At 42.9% G+C, this 22811-nt stretch overlaps 1 long non-coding RNA gene across 1 annotated transcript in view; it reads right to left on the bottom strand.

Annotated features, from left to right (window-relative positions):
* Positions 1–4420: 4420 nt before the first annotated feature.
* LOC140717691 (uncharacterized) overlaps positions 4421–22811 on the bottom strand; it is a 69720-nt gene continuing 51329 nt past the window's right edge. The window contains exon 3 of the long non-coding RNA XR_012096584.1: positions 4421–4522. This is a non-coding gene — a long non-coding RNA (uncharacterized lncRNA). The remainder of the gene's footprint in view (positions 4523–22811) is intronic.

The raw sequence follows: 22811 nt of genomic DNA on the forward strand, positions 1-22811 counted from the left end.
ATTCTCATTGACGAAGCAAAGATCATCACCAGAGGCTCAGCAATCTCCTCCCTCACCTCAATAGACTGGGGTACATCCTGTCCGGTCCTGGTGACTTGTGCAACTTGATACTTTCCAAAAGCTTCAGCACATCCTCTTTCTTAATATCTACATTCTCAAGCTTTTCAGTCCACTGCAAGTCATTTCTACAATTGCCAAGAACGTTTATTGCTTTTGAAGTTACAAAATTGCCAGTTACAGATCTTAGAAACATACTCTTTAAGGGTTCGCCTACCCACATCATTTCCCCCTATTTCTGCACTGAGAATGACAGTTTGATTCTTTTAGTTTTTAATAAATTTAAAAACTCAAGTAATATAACAAAACCATCAGTAAATGCAAGCCTAGAGTTGTGAAATAAGAGATAGATAGGGTAAGGTTTCTCCCAGACTGTCTGCATATTCATGCATGTTGCCTTCTCCATCCATGGAGGGTTTCTCCCCTGTTTCTGATTATGGTGAGCACAGCTGACACTTTTGTTCACCTATTCCTGAAGGATCTTTGCCCTGATGGGACATCTGGAGATTCTAGCATGCTGGAAATGGTCATCACTCTTTCTCCAGAGCAGAGAGTCAAACCCAAATCCAGCCCAGTTTTCTTGTTAATGCAAGTTTCACAGTGAGACACCATAGCCCAGGCTGGGAAGGAGGACACTGATGAAACCAGCTGTGGTTTCAGATTCTTGATTTAGTACCTTGCTGATGGCGTTTTTGTTTGCACTTAAAATAAAATGCATATGTCTTTATCTGTCATAGACGTGGACAAAGGCAGAAAGAGTAAGAGTGTGCAATACTAGAGTATGAGGTAGAGAGGGTGGGATTTGAAAGAGGGACAAATTGTGTGCAGGAAAGAGAAAGAGTGAGAACAAGAGGGAAAGAAATGTGAGAATGAGTGAATAGGCTAGAGGAGTTAAGTTCAGAAAGTCAGTCACTGCCGCGTTCATTGTCATCTGTACAAGTACACGTGTGCACAGGTGCAAATGAAAAACTTGCAGCAGCATCACAGGCACAGAGCAGCAGATAAGCAGCGGAAGGGAAAGGGAGTTACTGAGGGTGAAGCGAGGGTGTGAGTATTCCTATCTCCATGTGTATTTATGAGCAAGGAATGTCAACCTCAGGATTTGTCAGCTGGTCTGATCAGGGAGTATATGGACAGATGAAAGTGAATGCAGAAAAATGTGAGGTAATTAATTTACACAATGGTGCAGCAAGTAGAAGAAGCAAAGGTGGGTTACTTAAAACCTTAAAACCAGTCGCTTCGGGCAGATGGGCTCATCAGCCATTGTTGGCAGCTCATCCAGAAGAAGGAAATTTCTGATCTTAAACTGACCAGTGGAGTCCTCAAACAGCTCTTGTCACCACATTACCAGAGAAACATGGAGAAAACTCATTATTGTTGGTGAATGATAATTATAGTTAAGAAGTGGAGAAGGTCTAAGGTAGGTTTGTTTTCTTTGGACTAAGGAGGGATTTAACCAAGGTGTGAAGCCTGATCACAGCAAACAAGGACTTGTTTTCCTGGGTGGATGGATTGACCAAATGCTGGTTGTTGGTGCATTGATATTGGCACAATAACAGCAGGCTTTCCTTCATAAATGAGGAATCAGGTACAAAGGACCATGTTACCTACTCACCTAAATTGCCCTAAAGACCTAGTCACTGAAAGCTTGCTACCAGCGCATCGTGGCTACAGGTGTGCCACCTACAAAATGTTCTATTGTGCCCTTCTAGGTCATACACCCAGTCATGGTGGCTATGGAACTACTGAAAAGTCACCTGTTACATAAAAACATTCAGGGAAAGAAATCTACATTATTTTTGGCTTCACCCACCAATGTGGTTAACACTCTAATTCCTTTTCCATTCAGAATCAATAGGGAATGGAAAAAAATGCCAATAAATCCACAACTTCCATATCTTGTGAAGGAATAATTTTTTTTAAAAAAAAAAGCAGGACTGGGATTGGGAGTCAGCTGGAGTCCATTTATCCTCAGAAAAGGATATAACTTGAGGAGTTTTCCCACCAGTTCAGCAGATGGCAGATACCACTGGTGCATAAACAAGAACATGTGTGGTAAGGCTGCGTTCTTCAGTTTCCCGTGGTCATCTTGAGGGAAAGAGAAATAGAAATAATTTAGCAAGCGAGCCTACCTCTTGAACCATCAAGGAGAATGTTATCTTGTCTCCAGATTTCTTCTATTTCATAACATTGTACCTCTTGATAATTTGACAAAGGTGGTGGTCATTCAAACATTGCCTAATCTCAGACATAGGCACAAATGAACCGTTGGTTTATTTGGCATAGTCTGTCCTGGTTAAAGAGGGAATGTTGATTGCAGTCAACTTCCCTACTCAACTTCCAAGCCATTCTCTGACCCAGCAACACAATTACACATGATATTCCATATAGAGTTAATGTGTTCGTCCCACAGCCATGTGTTGGCTTCCATTATGGAAACCCAGCTCTCTCGCTCACTCAGATAATGTGTCAATACCTCCAGTTGAACTCTGTGTGTTTCCCCCTAGCTGTCAGTCTGTGGTTTTGTATTCCATGTGCTCCTGTTCCTGCCCCTGCTCTACTCTGGCCCCTGTATTACTGAGTACAGTGTCTCTCATCCGTTTCTCATTACTACATGTATTGCTGCCACCTTATCTCATTGTGCTCCACCTATCATCTGCCTCTCTGTTTATTGCTCAGTGTATTTTTCAGTCCTGTGTTTTCACCTGTTTGTTGCCAGATTGCGTCAGTGAATTTTCCTGACCCTTTCCAGCATTCGTATCTGTACACTGTCTGGCTGACTTTGTTTGCACCTTTAATTGTTACTCAATTAATATCACTGTGTGTACAGTACTGGGTCTGTGATTGGATCCCTACTCCAGTACCCTGACATATTGCTTTTCATCTAAGACCTGGTGTGAACCAGATGCTCCATTCAAATTCTCAGCCACTAAACTGTGGGATTAGGCTCCACTCCTGATTGGCACTATGATGCAGGACAAGGCAAGTCACATCTCTTTATATGACCCAGAAGGAGATCATTTCAATTTATCAAGTCTACACAGGCTAATAAAATCTTCTCAGACTTTCAGCTGGGTATTGACTATAGCTGACATTTCAATGACAAACTAGGACATTTTATCAGGGATCCCTCATCACAGTACATCACCCTTATTCATCACACCACTTGTACTAAATCAACCCAAAACTACACTACATCACCCTATCACCACACCAACAGTACCAAATCACCACAAAACTACTCTACATTGCCCCATCATCACACCACCTGTACTAAATCACACTACATCACCCCATTCATCACAACACCTGTACTAAATCACCCCAAAACCACAATACATCACCCATTCACCACACGTGTACTAAGTTGCCCGATCGCTATACTACATCACCCGTCACAACACTACACCACCCCGTCACAACACTATAGCACTCCTTCTCAACACTAAACTGACATCTGACAATAATTCTCTGCTACAAAATGTTCTGCAGCATCTGTTGGAAGGGAGCAGAAATTTTGTCTAAGGGCCAATATTTAGTCCAGAACCACTCACTGAAATCAGATTGGCTCATTGCTGATTTAGGTGCCCTGAAAGAGTAGGTGGAGGAAAAACACACTGGGGAACTGGAGGGGTAACGAACAAGAGAAGTGGAGGAGTGACACAACAGGGAACTAGAGGAGTAACTCACTAGTGGACACGAGGGGTAACATTCTAGAGAACTGGAAGCGTAACACACTAGGGAACCGGAGAATGACACACTAGGGCAATGGAGTGACTCACTGGGGAACTGGAGGGCAAACACACGAGGGCACTGGAGGAGTAACACACAAGGGAACAGGATGTGTAACATTGTAGAGAACTGGAGGAGTAACACACTAGGGAACAGGATGTGTAACATTGTAGAGAACTGGAGGAGTAACACACTAGGGAACTGGAGGGGTAAACACAGTAGAGAACTGTAGGAGTAATACTAGTGGACAGGAAGGGTATTCTATAGAAACAGAGGGGTGACACACTAGGGAACTGGAAGGGTAACTTTCTAGAGTAAAGGAGGTGTAACAGTATGGAACTGGAGGAGTAGCACGGTAGTGAACAGGAGGGGTAACACACAATTGAACTGGAGGGATAACACATTAGTGGAAAGGTTGGGTAACATTCCAGGGAACTGGACGAGTAACATTCCAGGGAACAGGAGGGACGTAGAGAGAAAGTGATCAGAAGACATGATGTCAAAGAGGTGGATGTTTTAATCGATCCTCCAGCTTACCAAACTCTTTGATGCACTCCTCAATCAACTCATCAATAGTGGCTGACTTTACGGTCTTCAGGAACTCTGGCAGCTTCTCCTCTTTCCCAGACATCTCAGCTGTTTATCTCAAAAGTGTCAGAAGCCAGAAGTGTGGAATCCAGACAGTTGGAAGGTGGGACCAGGTTCAATGTTCCTTCACTTCAGGTTTAAAGTCCTGCAAAAAAGGTTTTTTTAATCAAATTTAAACAAAGGAACACAAAAAATGCAAACTAGAAGGGAATCCCTTCTGATATGAGCTTAGCTGACATTTACCTCTTCATTCCTCACCTTAAACTGGGAATGAGGCTTCAGAGCTTGTTGGTAGTTCAATGTTGTAACTAATCCATTCTTACACCAAGAAGTGAGTTGGAATGGAATGGACATGACTCCAGAATCCTGGAGAGAGAGATGTTCTGGAATATCTAGAAGAACTTAAGGGGTCAAAGAGCATCTATGGGGGCAAAGGAGTGGCCAAAGTGTGGGGTCAAAATCATGCATCAGGACTGAGAGTATAGCAAGAGTGTTGATGGATGAATGATCTAATTCTGCTCCTTTGATTTTTGGAAATCAAAGTGAAAAGGAAGGATGAGACAGAGGCTGGTAGCTGTATTTGAAATGAACTACCAGAAATAGTAGTTGAGGTGGGCACATTATTAAGATTTAGAAGTTATCAGATAAGTCCATGGATAGGAGAAGTTTTGAGGATTGTAGGCCAAACGTGAACAGATGAGACCAGGTTGTTGAGCAACATCGTCAACATGGACAGGTTGGGCCAAAAGTCCAGTTTCAATAATGCATAGCTCTATAGTTATGAGGAACAAGCACTATGGCCCACCATGTCAACAGCAGCCATGATGTCAATTTAAGTAATGGCATCTATATACAGAGGCAAAATATTATGAGGATGGAGCCAAATGAGGTGGCATAGAGACAGAGACTGGCAGTTAATAGGTAGAACCAGATAAGCAGGGCTTAATGGACAACGAATGCAGGTTGGGAGAGTGGATAAGAAAGTTGAACTAAGGGAGAAGATAGGTGGATAGATAGGCTGATGAAATCAAGATAATAAGCAAGGGAGAGATGGAAAGGTGAACAAAGTGAGAATGCAACACACATAAAATGCTGGAGGAACTCTGCAGGTCAGGCAGCATCTACCAAAGTGAATAAACAATTGAAGTCTCAGGCCAAGATCCTTCTTCAGGATTCCTGTGGGAGAGAACCTGATGGATTGATGGGAGTAGAAAATGATCCTACAGGTATGTGGACCTGAACCTGGAAAACTGTGTTCATACCATTGGATCGTAGTCTAATCCCAGTGGAATATGAGTCGTTGTTCTTCTCTTTGCTATTGGCCTCATAGCATTATCATTCCTTTTTTAGTTGGTAGAGATTGCTTGGTAACCAGATGCGTTCAGGATCAGTGTTAATAACATTTTACCATTATCTGCTCAACTTAAAGCACCTTCACAACTCTTTCTAACTCAAACTGCTTGGTCAAATTCCTCTATCATTAGGTAAAGCCCTTGTGCATCCTGTATTTTATCCATACCTCATACACAACAGCATTTCCCACTTCGTGTCAAGCATCTGAACCCAATTCTTGCTGAATAGACCTGTCAGGAACTGCTTACTATGAATAACCCCAATACTGGCAACAACTGTCTCATACTTGTTGCATACACCACCACCATATGGGCAACTATTAATTACCCACTGATGGAAACCAGAGTCAGATAAACTCTCAGTAAAACAGACTGCAGGTGCGGTGAAGCAACACACACAAAATGCTGCTGGAATGCAGCAGGCCAGGCAGCATCTATAGGAAGAAGTACAGTCGACGTTTTGGGCTGAAACCCTTCATCAGGACTGCCTGGCCTGCTGCGTTCCACCAGCATTTTGAGTGTTGCTTGATTTTCCAGCATCTGCAGATTTCCTCGTGTTTGTAGATGCAGAGATTCACCTTACACAATGAATCCTGCTTTCTGGGGTTTTGCTCTATGCTTTACAAATTCCCCTCCAGTCATGTTAACACATTAAAAATCTCATTGTTGCACACAGTTTGGGGTTACTGAGCTCTCACATTCTCCAATGCTTTGACACTGTCACCATCTGAGAAGTAACTTCATATGGAGAACCATTCTCCTCCAACAGCTTCCACTATCTCCCCATCAGTGTGCCACAGAGAGAACTCTTTGATAGTGCTAACCATAAGAGATGGCAGATTCTGGAATCTGGAGCAACAGGCAATCTTCTGGAGGATCTCAGCAGATCAAGTAGCATTCCTGGGGGAGAAAGGAATTCTCAACCCTTTGGTCCAGAAGTCAGGATTAGAACAATCAGGGCCAGTGAATGAGTGTTTTGAAACAAAGTATCGATAGGTCCTTTCACTCTCCACCATTGTGCTCACAGATGCTGCTTGACCTGCTGAGTTTTTCCAGACTGTTTGCTGCTTCAGGTTCCAGCAGGAAGTTTGTTTGCTGATGTCTCAGAAATGCGTGTTAATCACACTGATCTATTTTGAAGTGCTCATATGGAGACAAAAGTGGAATAACTGCTCTTTTTCTGTCAAGATAGTGCTGAGCTGTGGTCTCCATTGAGATAGTGGCTCAGACTTGATCATAGAGATGGGTTTTGGGGACAGAGAGGGGATTCAGAAGTCAAGATAGTGATTAGGGATAGTGATGTGGGATGCCAGAGGTCCGATTAGGGGTTAGGGACGGGTGTAGAGGAGCTAGACATCAGACCTCAGCTCCGTGCTCCGAGTTTGAAGTCCAGTTATGTGGTGGGGTGGTGAAGGACATCCACAGTCCAGGCCTCACTTTGCACTCAAAGACCAGTGACTAAGAGTCCATGTGAGCAGGAGGGGCATGAGGAGGCATAAAAAGAATGTGGCAACCTCCCTCAATGATTATCATCCAGTTGTACTTATATCCACTGGGATAAAGTGGTTTGAGAGGTTGGTCACGAAGCACATCAACCTCCGCCTGAGGAGTGAGTTGGATCCAATCCAATTTGCTTGCTACCATCAAAGATCAATAGTAGATACCATTTCACTGACTGTTCACAGCTCTGGAACATCTAGACTATGGGTTCACAACATGGGGTCTATGGCATAAAAAAGTTAAGGATCCCGGTCTAAACAATGAAGATGCATACATTAGGATGCTCTTCATTGACTACAACTCAGTTTTCAAAACTATTATACCCTCTAAACTAAGCCCTCAATACCTCTGTACAACTAGATCCTCGATTTCCTTACTTACAGACCTCAGTACAGATTGGCAACAACAGCTTCTCCATGATCACCATCAGCACACATGCACCACAAGAATGGGTGCTTACCCCACTGTTCTACTCAATTTATGCCTAGGTCTGTATGGCCAAGTACAACTCCAATGTCATATTTTAGTTTGCTGATGACATTGCTGCTGTTGGCTGAATCAAAGGTGGTGATAGATCGGCATAGAGGAGAGAGGTTGAAAATCTGGTTGAATGGTGCCACAACAACAATCTTTCAATAAACATCAGCAAAACCAAAGAGCTGATTACTGACTTCAGGAGGAGGAAATCAGAGGTCCATGAGCCAGTCCTCATTAGGGGATCAGAGGTGGAGAGAGTCAGTAACTCCAAATTCTATGGTACTATCATATCAGAGGATCTGTCTGGGAATCAGCATGCAAGTGCCATCACAAAGAAGACACAACAACACCTCTACTTTTTTAGAAGTTTGTGTAGATTCAGCATGTCATCTAAAACTTTGACAAACTTCTATAGAAGCACAATGGAGAGTATCCTGACTAGTTGCATCATGACCTGGTATGCAGACACCAATGCCCAAGAACAGAGAAGTCAACAGAAAATGGTGGATTCACCCCCCCCCCCCCATCCATCACAGGAAAATCCCTCTCTATCATTGAGCACATCTACAAGAAGCACTGCCACAAGAAAGCAGCATCCATCATCAAGGAACTCCAACAAGGAGGTACAAGAGACATAGGTTCCATACGACCAGGTTCAGGAACAGTTATTACTCTCACCCATCAGTCTCCTGACCAGTGTGGATGACTTCAAACACCTTAATTCTGAACTGATTCCACAACCTATGGATTCAGATTTAAGGCATCTACAACTCATGTTCTCTGTATTATTTATTTGTTTATTTGCACAATGTGTCTTCTTTTACACATTGGTTGTTTGCCAGTCTATGTTTCTGTGTATTTTTAATTGATTCTACTGTATTCTTTGTAGTTACTGTGAATGCCAGCATAAAAATGAATGTCGGTGTAGCTTATGGTGATAAGTGTATCAGAAAACCAAATTCCCCACAATTCTCAGTGAAGACTTTCCTGCACCTTAATGTATGGATAAAATGGTAGTCCTAGGCTTTTGTATCAGAAGCCTTATCCGAAAACTGAATTTCCCACAACTGTCAGTCACACTGTGATGGCTCAGTGAGGACCCTCCTGCACCTTTGAGTCAAAATGCCATGAGTTTGAGTCAAATTGTGGCCATACACTCCCAGAGCAGGAATAGAAGTCTTTCCATTGAACATAAATATCTCACTATCCTTATTCAAAGAAGTGTCTTGTCTTAATAGATTTCCACAAACAACATCACTTTTGCTATCCATTGTGACATTAATGTCTGTGTGAGATCAGTTGCAGAGATATTCAGAGATACAGTTATAGTCATATACTACATCCAAGTACCTGAACCATTTTAAATGCCTCCCTAATATTTGCCTCCAGTTCTTCCCTTGGTAGCATACTCCACGTACCTATCACTCTCAATGTAATAAACTTGCCCTTTGCCTAACCATCTCCTTTGAATTTTCTCCTTCACACAAGTGCATGTCCCCTTTAGACATTTCAACCCTGGAAAAAAAGATATCGTCTGTCTTTCTGTGTTTCTCATAAACTTACAAACCTCTATCCAATCAACCTCTGGCTTCCTGTGAAAATAACCCAAGTTTGGTCACCCTTAGAGCTCATGTCCTCTAACCCAGATAAATGACTTCTGCACCATCTCCAAAGCCCTAACATGCTTCCTATAATGGGGCTGACTTAGATGCAATATTCCAGATGGAGGTGAACTGTTTTGAAAAGCTGTAACATAACTTCCCAACTCTAGAGCTGAATGCCCTGTTAGAGTTATTGAGTTATAGAGCACCAGAAAAGGTCCTTCAGCACATCTTAACCATGCCAACCACAAAGCCAATCAATGCTAATCCTATTGGACCTGAATTTCTACATTGCTTGCCCATTCAAGTACCTGTCCAAAAACCTTTTACACAGTGTCATTGTATCTTTGTCCACCATTACCTCAAGTAGCTCGTTCATTACAACCACTATCCTCTGTGACAAACATCCCCTCAGCTCCCTCACCCCTCAAAATCTTAAACCTACAGCCTGCAGTTTCAGGTTTTTGAAAAAGATCCTGATTATATCCTCTATCTAATAATTTTATAAACCTCAATGACATCAGTCCTCAGCTACAGATGGAACAGGATCAGCCTGCTCAATCTCTCATTATAACTACAGTCCTCCATTCCAGATGATAACCTGGTGAATCTCCTCTGTTTCTACTCTTTCCTGCAAAATGACAGCCAAAACCACACATAATGCTCTAAGTGCAGCCCGATCAATGACCTCTACAGCTGTTCCATGACATCTAACCATTTACATTCAATGTATTTGCCTAGAAGGAGCAACATGCCAATAGCCTCGCTCACTAGACTAATCACTTGTGACACCACTTTCAACACCTCATTCACCAGACTAATCACTTGTGTCACAATTTTCAACAGCCTTGTTCACTAGACTTGTGTCACAATTTTCAACAGCTCCTTCACGAGACTAATCACTTGTGACAACACTTTCAACACCTCATTCACTAGACTAATCACTTGTGTCACAATTTTTAAAAGCCTTGGTCATTAGATGAATCATTTGTGTCACAATTTTCAACAGCCTGATTTACTAGACTAATCATCTGTTACACAATTTTCAACACCTTGTTCACCAGACTAATCATTTGTGACATCATTTTCAATAGCTCCTTCACTACACTAATAATTTGTTACAATTTTCAACAGTTTTGTTCACTAGACTAGAACATAGAACATAGAAATTTACAGCACATTACGGGCCCTTTGACATACAATGTTGTACCAACCATGTAACCCACTCCAGAAACTTCCTAGAATATCCCTACCGCATAGCCCTCTATTTTACAAAGCTCCATGGACCTATCTAAGAGTTTCCTATGTATCCGCCTCTATCACCGTCACTGGTAGTGCATTCCATGCGCTCACCACTCTGAAAACTTACCTCTGACATTCCACTTGCATCTACTTCTAAGCACCTTAAAACTATGTCCCATCGTGTTAGCCATTTCAGCCTTAGGAAAAAGCCTTTGGCTATCCACACTACTAATGCCTCTCATTATCTTGTACACCTCTATCAGGTCACCTCTCTCCTCCGTCACTCCAAGGAGAAAAGGCCAAATTCACTCAACCTGTTCTCATAAGGCATGCTCTCTAATCCAGGCAACATCCTTGTAAATGTCCTCTGTACTCTCTCTATAGTATCCACATAATTCCTGTAGTGTGGTGACCAGAACTGAATACAGTACTCAAAGTGGAGTCTAACTAAGGTCTTATATAGCTTTAGCATTACATCACGGCTGTTGAACTCAGTCCCATAGTTGATGAAGGTCATTACACCACATGCCTTCTTAACACTATCAAATCATGCAGCAGCTTTGAGTGTCCGATGGACACATACTCCAAGATCTCACTGATCCTCCACACTGCTAAGAGTCTTACCATTATTATATGGTGTCTTCAAATTTGATCTACTGAAATGAACCACTCCACACTTATCTGTGTTGAACTCCATCTGCCAGTTCTCAGTCTAGTTCTGTAACCTCTGATAACCCTCCAGACTGTCCACAGCACCCCCAACTTTTTGTGTTATTAGCCAACTTACTAACCTACCCTTCTACTTCTTCATCCAGATCATTTATAAAAATCACCAAGATGAGTGTTCCTAGAACTGATCCCTACGGAATCACTGGTCACTGTCCTCAATGCAGAATACTAACCATCTACTACCACCTTTTGCCTTTTATGGGCAAGCCAATTCTGGATCCACAAAGCAAGGTCTCCTTGGATTCCATGCCTTCTTACTTTCTGAATGAGCCTTGCATGGGGAGCCTTATGCAATGCCTTACTGAAATCCATTTACACTACATTCACTACTTGACCTTCAATGTGTTTTATTACATCCTCAAAGAATTCAATCTGGCTTGTAAGGCACGACCTGCCCTTGATAAAGCCATGCTGACTATCCCTAATCAGATTATGTCTCTCCAAATGCTCAAAAATCCTACCTCTCAGGATCTTCTCCAACAACTTGCCCACCACTGAAGTCAGACCCACTGGTCTATAATTTTCTGGGTTATCGCTACTCTCTTTCTTGAGAAGGGAACAACATTTGCAACCTTCCAATTCTCTGGTACTTCTCCTCTCCCTATTGATGATGCAAAGATCATCGCCAGAGGCTCAGCAATCTCCTCCCTCGCTTCCTGCAGTAGCCCGGGATATATCTCGTCTGATCCCAGTAGCCCGGGATATATCTCGTCTGATCTAATTGCTTGTTACTCAATTTTCAAGAGGCTATAAGCTTGTACTTGAATATTCCTCTTGAAGTCAACAGTCCTGAGATTCCTGCTATTACTGTACTGGTCCAGTTAGTCTCTGATGTTCCAAAATGCATCACCTCACTCTGTACAAATTCAATTCCAGCTGTCACCTCTCTGTCCAACTTCCCAGCAAATTTCTGCCTCTCTGTATCCTTCCAAAACCATGTTTCTGAGTAGAGTCAGAGAGCACCACAGCACAAGAACAGGCCTTTTAGCCCATCTAGTCTGTGCTGAATTGTTATTTTGTCTTGTCCCACCAAAAACAGCTGGACCATTGCCCTCCATACCCCTCTCATCCACATACTTATCCAAACTTCTACTACTCCACTAGTTTTTGAATCATTTGCAAAAATACTCTTCAGTGCATTTAAATTCTCTTCCAATCATTCATAAACATGACAAGCAACAAATGTCCTAGCAACTGTGATCACTGTGACTTCTAGTCAAAAAGCACCTCTCAGCTACTGGCCTCTCCCTCCATGAACCAGCCCATTTGCCTCCAATGTTGAATCCCAGGTAATGTAACCTTTTAGACAAGCTTACTATATGGGACATTATTAAAAGCTTTGCTAAACTTTAAGTAAACTTTGTCTACTCTCCTGGCTTCATCATTTTTCTTAGTTACCTTAAGAAAACAGAATCAGATTTGTGGTACACAATTTTCCCTGCACAAAACCATGTTGTCTCCTTCAAATAATTCCCCATCTTTCTATATACACAGAAATCCTTTCACAATGAACAGAATATTTTTCCCAATAATTTCCCTACCACTGATGCCAGCTCATTGGCCCTATGGATTTAACCTCCTTAATGCCTTTTACATTTCCTCCTTTCTGACACCTGCACAGACATGATTCTGCATCCCCTAACTCTCCATCCAACACATCCTTCTCCTTGGTGAGCAGCCATCAGATTTAATCACTTTGCATTCTCCTTCTATTGCTTGGCCCCACACAGATTCCCTTTTGCTCCTTGAATACACTTACTCTTTTCCTGGTTATCCTCCTGCTTCTAAAGGTGCAACACACTCTTCATCCCACAGAATCTGTGCTGAACATCTATGGCCCATTTACAATATTCAAATATTTTCTATTCTTCTCACATTCTCAGTTACTCTCCCCAGATTTGACACCTCACTGCATATTTGGGGCAGCCTGACCTGCTAGTTGTTGGGACTTGTGAGGAAACGGAGAAATGTGTGCAATCTTAGATAGGACCAGAGGTCAGCATTCAACTCAGGTCAATGGCACTGTGAAGCAAACAGCCTACCAGCTGCACCACCTGCACCTCTGATGTACACAGACTGGCTGCTCTATTTCTACAACCATGAAACCTCAACATAGCATCACATTGGTAAAAACAATTTCAGATGGTATGAAAGGTTCTGCAAAAATACAACCTCGAGAAAGCAAAAAAGCAAATCGAGGTAACAAAAGGCACATTGCTATCATGACCCAGGGGCTGAGGGCAGGACCGAGTCCCCGGGGTTGAGCGCAGGACCGAGAGGCTTTCTCAGATGCTGCCAATTGCAAGTGTGCAGCGACTTCGGGGATTTCAAGGCCTCACAGCAAGATCCAAAGCGAGGAAGTGTTACAGATACTGGTTGTTTCTGAAAATGAATATCTGTGAACACCAGGCACAGTGACATACTTCTGATGGATGCAATCAAATAATTACAAACCCTCTGATTGCTGGGGCAAGGCCCAAGCTGCCATTCATGAACACTCAGGGGCAGTGCACAATCTGATTCTGCATTGTACTCACACACACACTCACAGAAACTCTCAAACACTCACACTCACACATACAGACACACACATCCACTAACACATTCTCACACATACACTCACACAGACACACATCTACTCACACACTCTCTCACACTAACATACACACTCAGACACTCTTACACTCACACACTCTCACGCAAACATACCCACTCACAGACACTCTTACTCTCTCACACTCACACACATAAATACATCCACTCACACACACTCTTTTACACTCACTCACACACAAACACACATCCACACACACATATGCACACACACGTCCACTCTCTCACACTCACACATACACACACAAACACACATCCAATCACACACTGTCACACTCACACACATACAAACACTCACACAGACATACAATCTTGACAGGTGGAATCTTTCCATACCCCACAAAAAACATCGAAAGGTTACATCAGGATGTTGGAATTTCACAACATTTACCGCTGCAAGTCACAGTAAAAGGTGACGACCTTGAAAATAGCTGAATATCTGACTCCTGATGTGCAGTTTCCTTCTGATCAAGCAAGCTTAGTTCGTCTCAATCCTCGCACACACACCCAGACCACCTGGGAACCGTGTCCCACTTAACTGCAAACAGAAACTGTCAGCAAGGCTGTTGAACCAGACCTGGGCCCTAGAATCCAGGTTCCTTCACTTTTCTCCTCCGTTCACTCCCTTGCCTCCAGAGGCCCTCCAGTTTCTGACTGGGAAAAAGAATATGACCATCCACTATATCCTAACTTTTATAAATAAATTAACTTCATGGAAAACAGTCCCAGCCTATCCAGTCTCTCCCTATACATCATGCTCTCCACCCCGGCAACATCCTTGTGAATTTTTTCTTCCCCCTCTTTAGTTTAGTCACATCCTTCCTACAATGTGTTCAGATCTGCACATAATGCTCATGGTCTCAGCAATGTCTGGTACAACAATAACACGACATGCCAGCTCTTGTACTCGATATCCTCTCCAATGAAGGCAATTTTCTGTAGTTCCTTCCTCGTCACTTTGTTGCCACTTTCAGAATCATTTCTAATATCACTGTCTCATGTAATGTGAAACTTACTGTTTTATAACAGCAGTATAAATCAGTTATAAAATTACTATAACTTACAAAATAAAAATTGGCAACAAAAGGAATCATAAGATGCACTTATGGGTTCATGAATCATTCAGAAATTTGATGGTAGAGGTGAAGAAGCTGTTTCTGAATTGTTGAGTGTGGGTCGCCGACAACAGTGGTGGAGGTGGATACAATAGGGTCTTTTAAGAGACTTTTGGATAGGTACATGGAGCTTAGAAAAATAGAGGGCTATGGGGAAGTCTAGTAATTTCTAAGGCAATGAAAGACTGCTCATGCAGTGAGTTGGGTTGAAGATACCAGTGGGAATGAGGCTGAACACACTGGGTTGGGGATACTAATGAGAACTAAGCTAATTACATTGGGTTAGAGATTCTAGTGAGAACCAGGCTGATTACATTGGGTTGGAGATAGTAATGAGAACACAGCTGATTCAGTCAGAGAGAAGATGAAAATAGGAGAGGAAGAGAGAACAGAGCAAAAAGATTTTTTTTGCTGCTGACTTAAATAAACCATTTACTGTGAAAATAGACCATAAGATCTTGGAGATTTCATCATGGCTGATCCAATTGCCCTCTCAGCCCCAATCTCCTTTTTTCTCTGTATCTCTTTATGCCCTGGCCATTCAAGAATCTATCAAAGTCTGCTTTAAATATACATAAAGACTTGGCCTCCATACCTGATTTTGGCAAAAGATTTCCACAGATTCACCAATTTCTGGCTAAAGATATTCCTCCTCATCTCCATTCTATAGGACAACCTTTATTCTGAGGCTGTCAGCTCTGGTCTTAGACTCTTACACCATAGGAAACATCCTCTCCACATCTACTCCATCAAGGCCTTTCACTGTTTGATAGGTTTCAATGAGGCCACCCCTCATTCTTCTGAATTCTAGTGAATACAGACCCAGAGCCACCAAATGCTCTTCATACAAGTTATTTATTCCTGGGATCAATTTTGTGATCCTCATTTGAACCCTCTCCAGTTTCAGCACATGCTTTCTAAGATAAGAGGCCCAAAACTTCTCACAATATTCAAAAGAGGCCTCATCAGTGCTTTATAAAGTCTCAACATTACATCTTTGCTTTTATATTCTAGACCTCTTGAAATGAATGCTAACATTGCATTTGCCTTCCTCACCACAGACTCAACCTGCAAATTAACCTTTAGGAATCCTGCACAAGGGCTCCCAAGTCCCTTTGCATTTCAGCTTTTTTTCTTAAGCATTTTCTCTCTATTTAGAAAATAGAGAACCATTTCATTTCTTCTGCCAAAGTGCATGACCATGCACTTCCTGATGCTGTGTTCTAACTGCCATTTCTTTGCCAATTCTCCTAATCTTTATAAGTCCTTCTGTAGCCTCTCTACTTCCCCAAAACTACTTGCCCCTCCACCTATCTTCATATCGTATGTAAACTTTACAATCGAGCCATCAATTCCTTCATCCAATTCATTGACATTGTCACATGGGGACAGGAGGCTGGACCCAAGTGCAGGATGCAGGCACTGAAGTACTAGGGACAGGACAGGAATAACTAAAGGATAGAACCAGATGGGGAGACCAGGGCATGCAAAAGAAATGGGGCATGCTAGGTAATCCTGGGGTTCAGAGAAAGTCCCTGGCTAGGCAGGAGAGCTCCTTGGGCGGCCACATAACTCCTGGGCAGCGCCTCCCAGGCAGGAACACAGAGGCCCAGGCAAGACAGGGAACACCTGGGCAGGTGCAGGCACAACCCATAGGGAGCAAGGAGTAGGAAGGGGCAGAGACCTCAGGGTGTGCCACATACTCCTGGGTAGGGCCACCCCCCCAGGCAGGAACACAGAGGCCCAGGCAAGACACAGGACACCTGGGCAGGTAGTGGGCACAACCCATCAGAGGTGAGGGGTAGGAAGGGGACAGAGTCCCCCACCAGGCAATGGCAGTCCAGCCTGCTACCCAACAGAGGCAAGGGATCAGAAGAGAACTTGGTCCAGGGTAACTCCAAGGTTGACTCACAGAACTTGAGGATGAAGCCATGGGCCCTCCAAGCTGGGACAACTGGAACAATCAGCCAAACCAGCTCATACAAGACAAACAAGTTCCAAGCAGGACAACCCCCAACTAGGCTCCATCCCAGAGTCCCTTATATCCACCTGCCAGCTGATAGGCAACAGGTGCACCTTCTTAAGCCAAGATGATCCTATTTGGCTTAAGGGTGATGGGAGGGACGACTGCAATACCCGGAGTCCGGAGTCCGTGGACCGGATCAAGACCCGGAATGCGGCTCAGGACTGGACCATAACAGACATTATAAAGTAAAAAGAATTGGTCCCAACACAAACCCCTGTGGAACACCAGTGGTCATTGGCAATCAGCCAGAAAAGAACATAACACAACATAAGAACGTAAGAAATAGAAGCAGGAGTAAATCATCTGGCCCGTTGAACCTGCTCCACCATTCAATAAGATCATGGCTGATCTGACCATGAACTCATCTCCACCTACCTGCCTTCTCCCCTTAACACTTAATTTCCCTACTATGCAAAAATCTAACAATTTATTTATTTAAAAGGCTCCCTGTATTCCCACTCTTTGCCTCCTGCCAATCAGCCAATGCTCTATCCATGTTAAAATCTTCCATGAGCTTGTTAAGCAGCCTCATCTATGGCACCTTGTCAAAAGCCTTCTGAAAATCCAAGTACACAAAATCAACTGATGCTCCTTTGTCTATCCTGCTTGTTATTTCTTCAAAGTATTCCCAACAGATTTCCTTGAGGAAACCATGCTGACTATGGCCTATTTTATCATATACCTACAAGTATTCTGATACCTCATCCTTCATAATCAATTCCAACATTTTCCCAGCCATTGAGGTCAGACTAACTGGCCTATAGTTTCCTTTCTTCTGCCTCTCTCCCTTTTTGAAGAGTGGAGTAACATTTTCAATCTTCCAGTCTTCTGGAACCATTTCAGAATCTAGCAATTCTTTAAAGATCATTATTAATGCCTCCATGATCTCTTCAGTTACCTCTTTCAGAATTCTGGGGTGTACACAATCTATTCCAGGTGACTTATCTATCTCAGGCCCTTCAGTTCCTCAAAAAACCTTCTCTCTAGTTTTAGTAACTTCACACATTTCACCACCACATCACCTGGAACTTCCACCATACTGAATCAAAATGAATCTCAGGATTGTATATGGTGACATAGGTGTACTTTGATAATAAATTTACATTGAACTTTAATAGGCACAAATGTAGTAAAATGGTAATGCATGGATGAGTAAGGTCTTCTAAGGGTAAAACCAGATTCTGTACTCGGCTGCTGAGAGCAGTGTTAAGCTACAAAATGAATACTGAACAGCTGTCTTCACCAGGGAAATGACTGCTGGAAAAGTAATCATGTTAGAAGATACAGTTGAGAGGCTAGACGTGCTAAAAGTTAATAAGATGAAAATATGAGGAAAGTTGGTTCAAAGTAAATCTGATAAATCATGAAGACTGGATGGGATGCATCCTTGGATTTTGAGAGAAATATGGGTCAAAATTGTGGAGGTACTGAGCATATTTTTCAGAACACTTATAGAACATAGAATAGTACAGCACAGTACAGGCCCTTCGGCCCACAATGTTGTGCCGATCCTCAAACCTTGCCTCCCATATAACCCCCCACCTTAAATTCCTCCATATACCTCTCTAGTAGTCTCTTAAACTTCACTAGTGTATCTGCCTCCACCACTGACTCAGGCAGTGCATTGCACGCACCAACCACTCTCTGAGTGAAAAGCCTTCCTCTAATATCCCCCTTGAACTTCCCTCCCCTTACCTTAAAGCCATGTCCTCTTGTACTGAGCAGTGGTGCCCTGGGGAAGAGGTGCTGGCTGTCCACTCTGTCTATTCCTCTTAATATCTTGTACACCTCTATCATGTCTCCTCTCATCCTCCTTCTCGCCAAAGAGTAAAGCCCTAGCTCCCTTAATCTCTGATCATAATTCATACTCTTTAAACCAGGCAGCATCCTGGTAAATCTCCTCTGTACCCTTTCCAATGCTTCCACATCCTTCCTATACTGAGGCAACCAGAACTGGACACAGTACTCCAAGTGTGGCCTAACTAGAGTTTTATAGAGCTGCATCATTACATCACATCTCTTAAACTCTATCCCTCGACTTATGAAAGCTAACACCCCATAAGCTTTTTTAACTACCCTGTCTACCTGTGAGGCAACTTTCAGGGATCTGTGGACATGTACCCCCAGATCCCTCTGCTCCTCCACACTACCAAGTATCCTGCCATTTACTTTATACTCTGCCTTGGAGTTTGTCCTTCCAAAGTGTACCACCTCACACTTCTCCAGGTTGAACTCCATCTGTCACTTTTCAGCCCACTTCTGCATCCTATCAATGTCTCTCTGCAATCTTTGACAATCCTCTACACTATCTACAACACCACCAACCTTTGTGTCATCTGCAAACTTGCCAACCCACCCTTCTACCCCCACATCCAGGTCGTTAATAAAAATCACAAAAAGTAGAGGTCCCAGAACAGATCCTTGTGGGACAGCAGTAGTCACAGCCCTCCAATCTGAATGTACTCCCTCCACCACAACCCTCTGCCTTCTGCAGGCAAGCCAATTCTGAATCCACCTGGCCAAACTTCCCTGGATCCCATGCCTTCTGACTTTCTGAATAAGCCTACCGTGTGGAACCTTGTCAAATGCCTTACTAAAATCCATGTAGATCACACCCACTGCACTACCCTCATCTATATGCCTGGTCACCTCCTCAAAGAACTCTATCAGGCCTGTTAGGCACGATCTGTCCTTCACAAAGCCATGCTGACTGTCCCTGATCAGACCATGATTCTCTAAATGCCTATAGATCCTATCTCTATGAATCTTTTCCAACAGCTTTCCCACTGCAGACGTAAGGCTCACTGGTCTATAATTACCTGGACTATCCTTACTACCTTTTTTGAACAAGGGGTCAACATTTGCCTCCCTCCAATCCTCCGGTACCATTCCCATGGACAACGAGGACATAAAGATCCTAGCCAGAGGTTCAGCAATCTCTTCCCTTGCTTCGTGGAGCAGCCTGGGGAATATTCCATCAGGCCCCGGGGACTTATCCATCCTAATGTATTTTAACAACTCCAACACCTCCTCTCCCTTAATATCAACATGCTCCAGTACATCAACCTCACTCATATTGTCCTCACCGTCATCAAGTTCCCTCTCAGTGGTGAATACTGAAGAGAAGTATTCATTGAGGACCTCGCTCACTTCCGCAGCCTCCAGGCACATCTTCCCACCTTTATCTCTAATCAGTCCTACCTTCACTCCTGTCATCCGATTGTTCTTCACATAATTGAAGAATGCCTTGGGGTTTTCCACCTTACTCGCCAAGGCCTTCTCATGCCCCTTTCTTGCTCTTCTCAGCCCCTTCTTAAGCTCCTTTCTTGCTACCCTATATTCCTCAATAGACCCATCTGATCCTTGCTTCCTAAACCTCATGTATGCTGCCTTCTTCCACCTGACTAGATTTTCCACTTCACTTGTCACCCATGGTTCCTTCACCCTACCATTCTTTATCTTCCTCACCGGGACAAATTTATCCCTAACATCCTGCAAGAGATCCTTAAACATCGACCACATGTCCATAGTACATTTCCCTGAAAAAACATCATCCCAATTCACACCCGCAAGTTCTAGCCTTATAGCCTCATAATTTGCCCTTCCCCAATTAAAAATTTTCCTATTCTCTCTGATTCTATCCTTTTCCATGATAATGCTAAAGGTCAGGGAGCAGTGATCACTGTCCCCCAGATGCTCACCCACTGACAGGTCTATGACTTGACCCAGTTCATTACCGAATACTAGATCTAGTATGGCATCCCCCCTAGTTGGTCTGTCAACATACTGTGACAGGAATCCATCCTGGACACACTTAACAAACTCTACCCCATCTAAACCCTTGGAACTAATCAAATGCCAATCAATATTAGGGAAGTTAAAGTCACCCATGATAACAACCCTGTTATTTTTGCACCTTTCCAAAATCTGCCTCCCAATCTGCTCCTCGGTATCTCTGCTGCTACCAGGGGGCCTATAGAATACCCCCAGTAGTATATGGTAACAAATTTTACTTCATGCTTAAAAACGGGGGAGAAAAGATAAGTACAGTGACCACACATCAGTCAGCTTAACAAATGATGGGAAAGTTTTAGAAATATCAAACAGAGTAACCTAGAGGAAAATAGATCACTTAGAGCATTCCAGCCTTGAGTTGCTAAAGGGCAAAACAAGTTTACCCAACACAATAGATTATTTCTTTGTTGAGGCAGTGGGCAGAGTTGATGAAGGTAAAAGAATTGCAAAAGGTTTTTGACAAATTATCTCCCAGTTATCTACCAGTTTGAAGCTCATGTCATATAAAGGGCAATTTCGGTGATGCACCATCAATAACTCACTCTGAGACGTAAGAAGCGAGATATCGGCTTTTATTGACTGGAAGAATGAACAACACTACATCCTGGAGAATGAGGCCGGGCTCAGGCCTCAATCGCCTTTATACAGGGGTCTGTGGGAGGAGCCACAGGAGCAGTCCAGACAGGTATATGTAGTTCACCACATTCGGCATGGAAAGAGGATAGTTAAATAAATGCAATACACACTAAATACTGGAAAAACGTAGTTGCTCTAGCATTCTATAAGTGTTACTCTGAATTCCAGCATCTGCAGATTTTCTCTTGTTTGCAGTTAAATAAAAGCACTGTCAAAAGTTTTTCCTTGGACTGGAGGAAGGTGAAAAGAGGTCTTTCCCAGAGATCAGTGCTTGGCTCCTTGCTTCTTTGATCTACGTTAATGACTTGGGAGTTCGTGAGCCATAATTTCTAATTTTGAAGATGACAAGGAATGTGAAAGTGCTAATAAATTGTAGTAGATATAAATAGGCTGGTGGAGATGGCAGATCCCTGTTTGATATGGTATAATGCTAAACTATATGAGATGATGGTTTGGCAGGAAGAATAAGGAGAGGCAACACAGTATAGATGGTGTAGGAGCAGGAGAATGTCACACTATGGGTGGTGTAGGAGGGGAATGTCTCATTATGGGTGGTGGAGGAGAGGAATGTCACAGTATGGGTGCTGGAGGAGAGGAATGTCACAGCATGGGTGGCATAGGAGCAGGGGATTGTCACAGTATGGGTGGTGTAGGAGGAGAATGTTGTATTATGGGTGATGGAGGAGAGGAATGTCACAGTATGGGTGATGGAGATGCAGGGGAATGTCAGAGTATAGGTGGTGTAGAAGCAGGGGAACGTCACAGTATGTGTGCATTATTCAGTGACAGATCAGCACATGTTGAGAAAATTGTCATTGTGTCATAGAGAAGTACAGCACAGAAAAAAGGCACTTTGACCCATCCAGTCCATGCTGAAACCATTTAAACTGCCTAACCCTATTCAACCTTTCACTATGAATTGGGGCTTCAAGATTCAGCAGCATTTTTGTAAATTTTCTCTGTACTCTTTCAATCTTATTTACATCTTTCCTGTAGGTAGGTGACCAAAACTTCACACAATACTCCAAATTAGGCCTCACCAATGTCTAATACAACTTCAACATAACATCCGCTTCTGTACTGAATACATTGATTTATGAAGGCGAATGTGCCAAAAGCTTTCTTTACACCCTATTAACTTGTAACCCACTTTCAATGAACATATTTGACAAACTCTGTTCTATATAATCCTTTCACAGTATTGGTGTCCCAGTCAATCTGTGGAATTTTAAAATCACATACTCTGACAACCTTATATTTCTTGCAACATTCAGCGATCTCTACAAACTTGCTCCTCTAAATCCCTAGGTTTGTTGGATGGTCTGTAATATAGCCACATTAATGTGGT

Source organism: Hemitrygon akajei, chromosome 28 (genome assembly GCF_048418815.1).
Source record: "Hemitrygon akajei chromosome 28, sHemAka1.3, whole genome shotgun sequence".
NCBI classification, from domain to species: Eukaryota; Metazoa; Chordata; class Chondrichthyes; order Myliobatiformes; family Dasyatidae; genus Hemitrygon; species Hemitrygon akajei.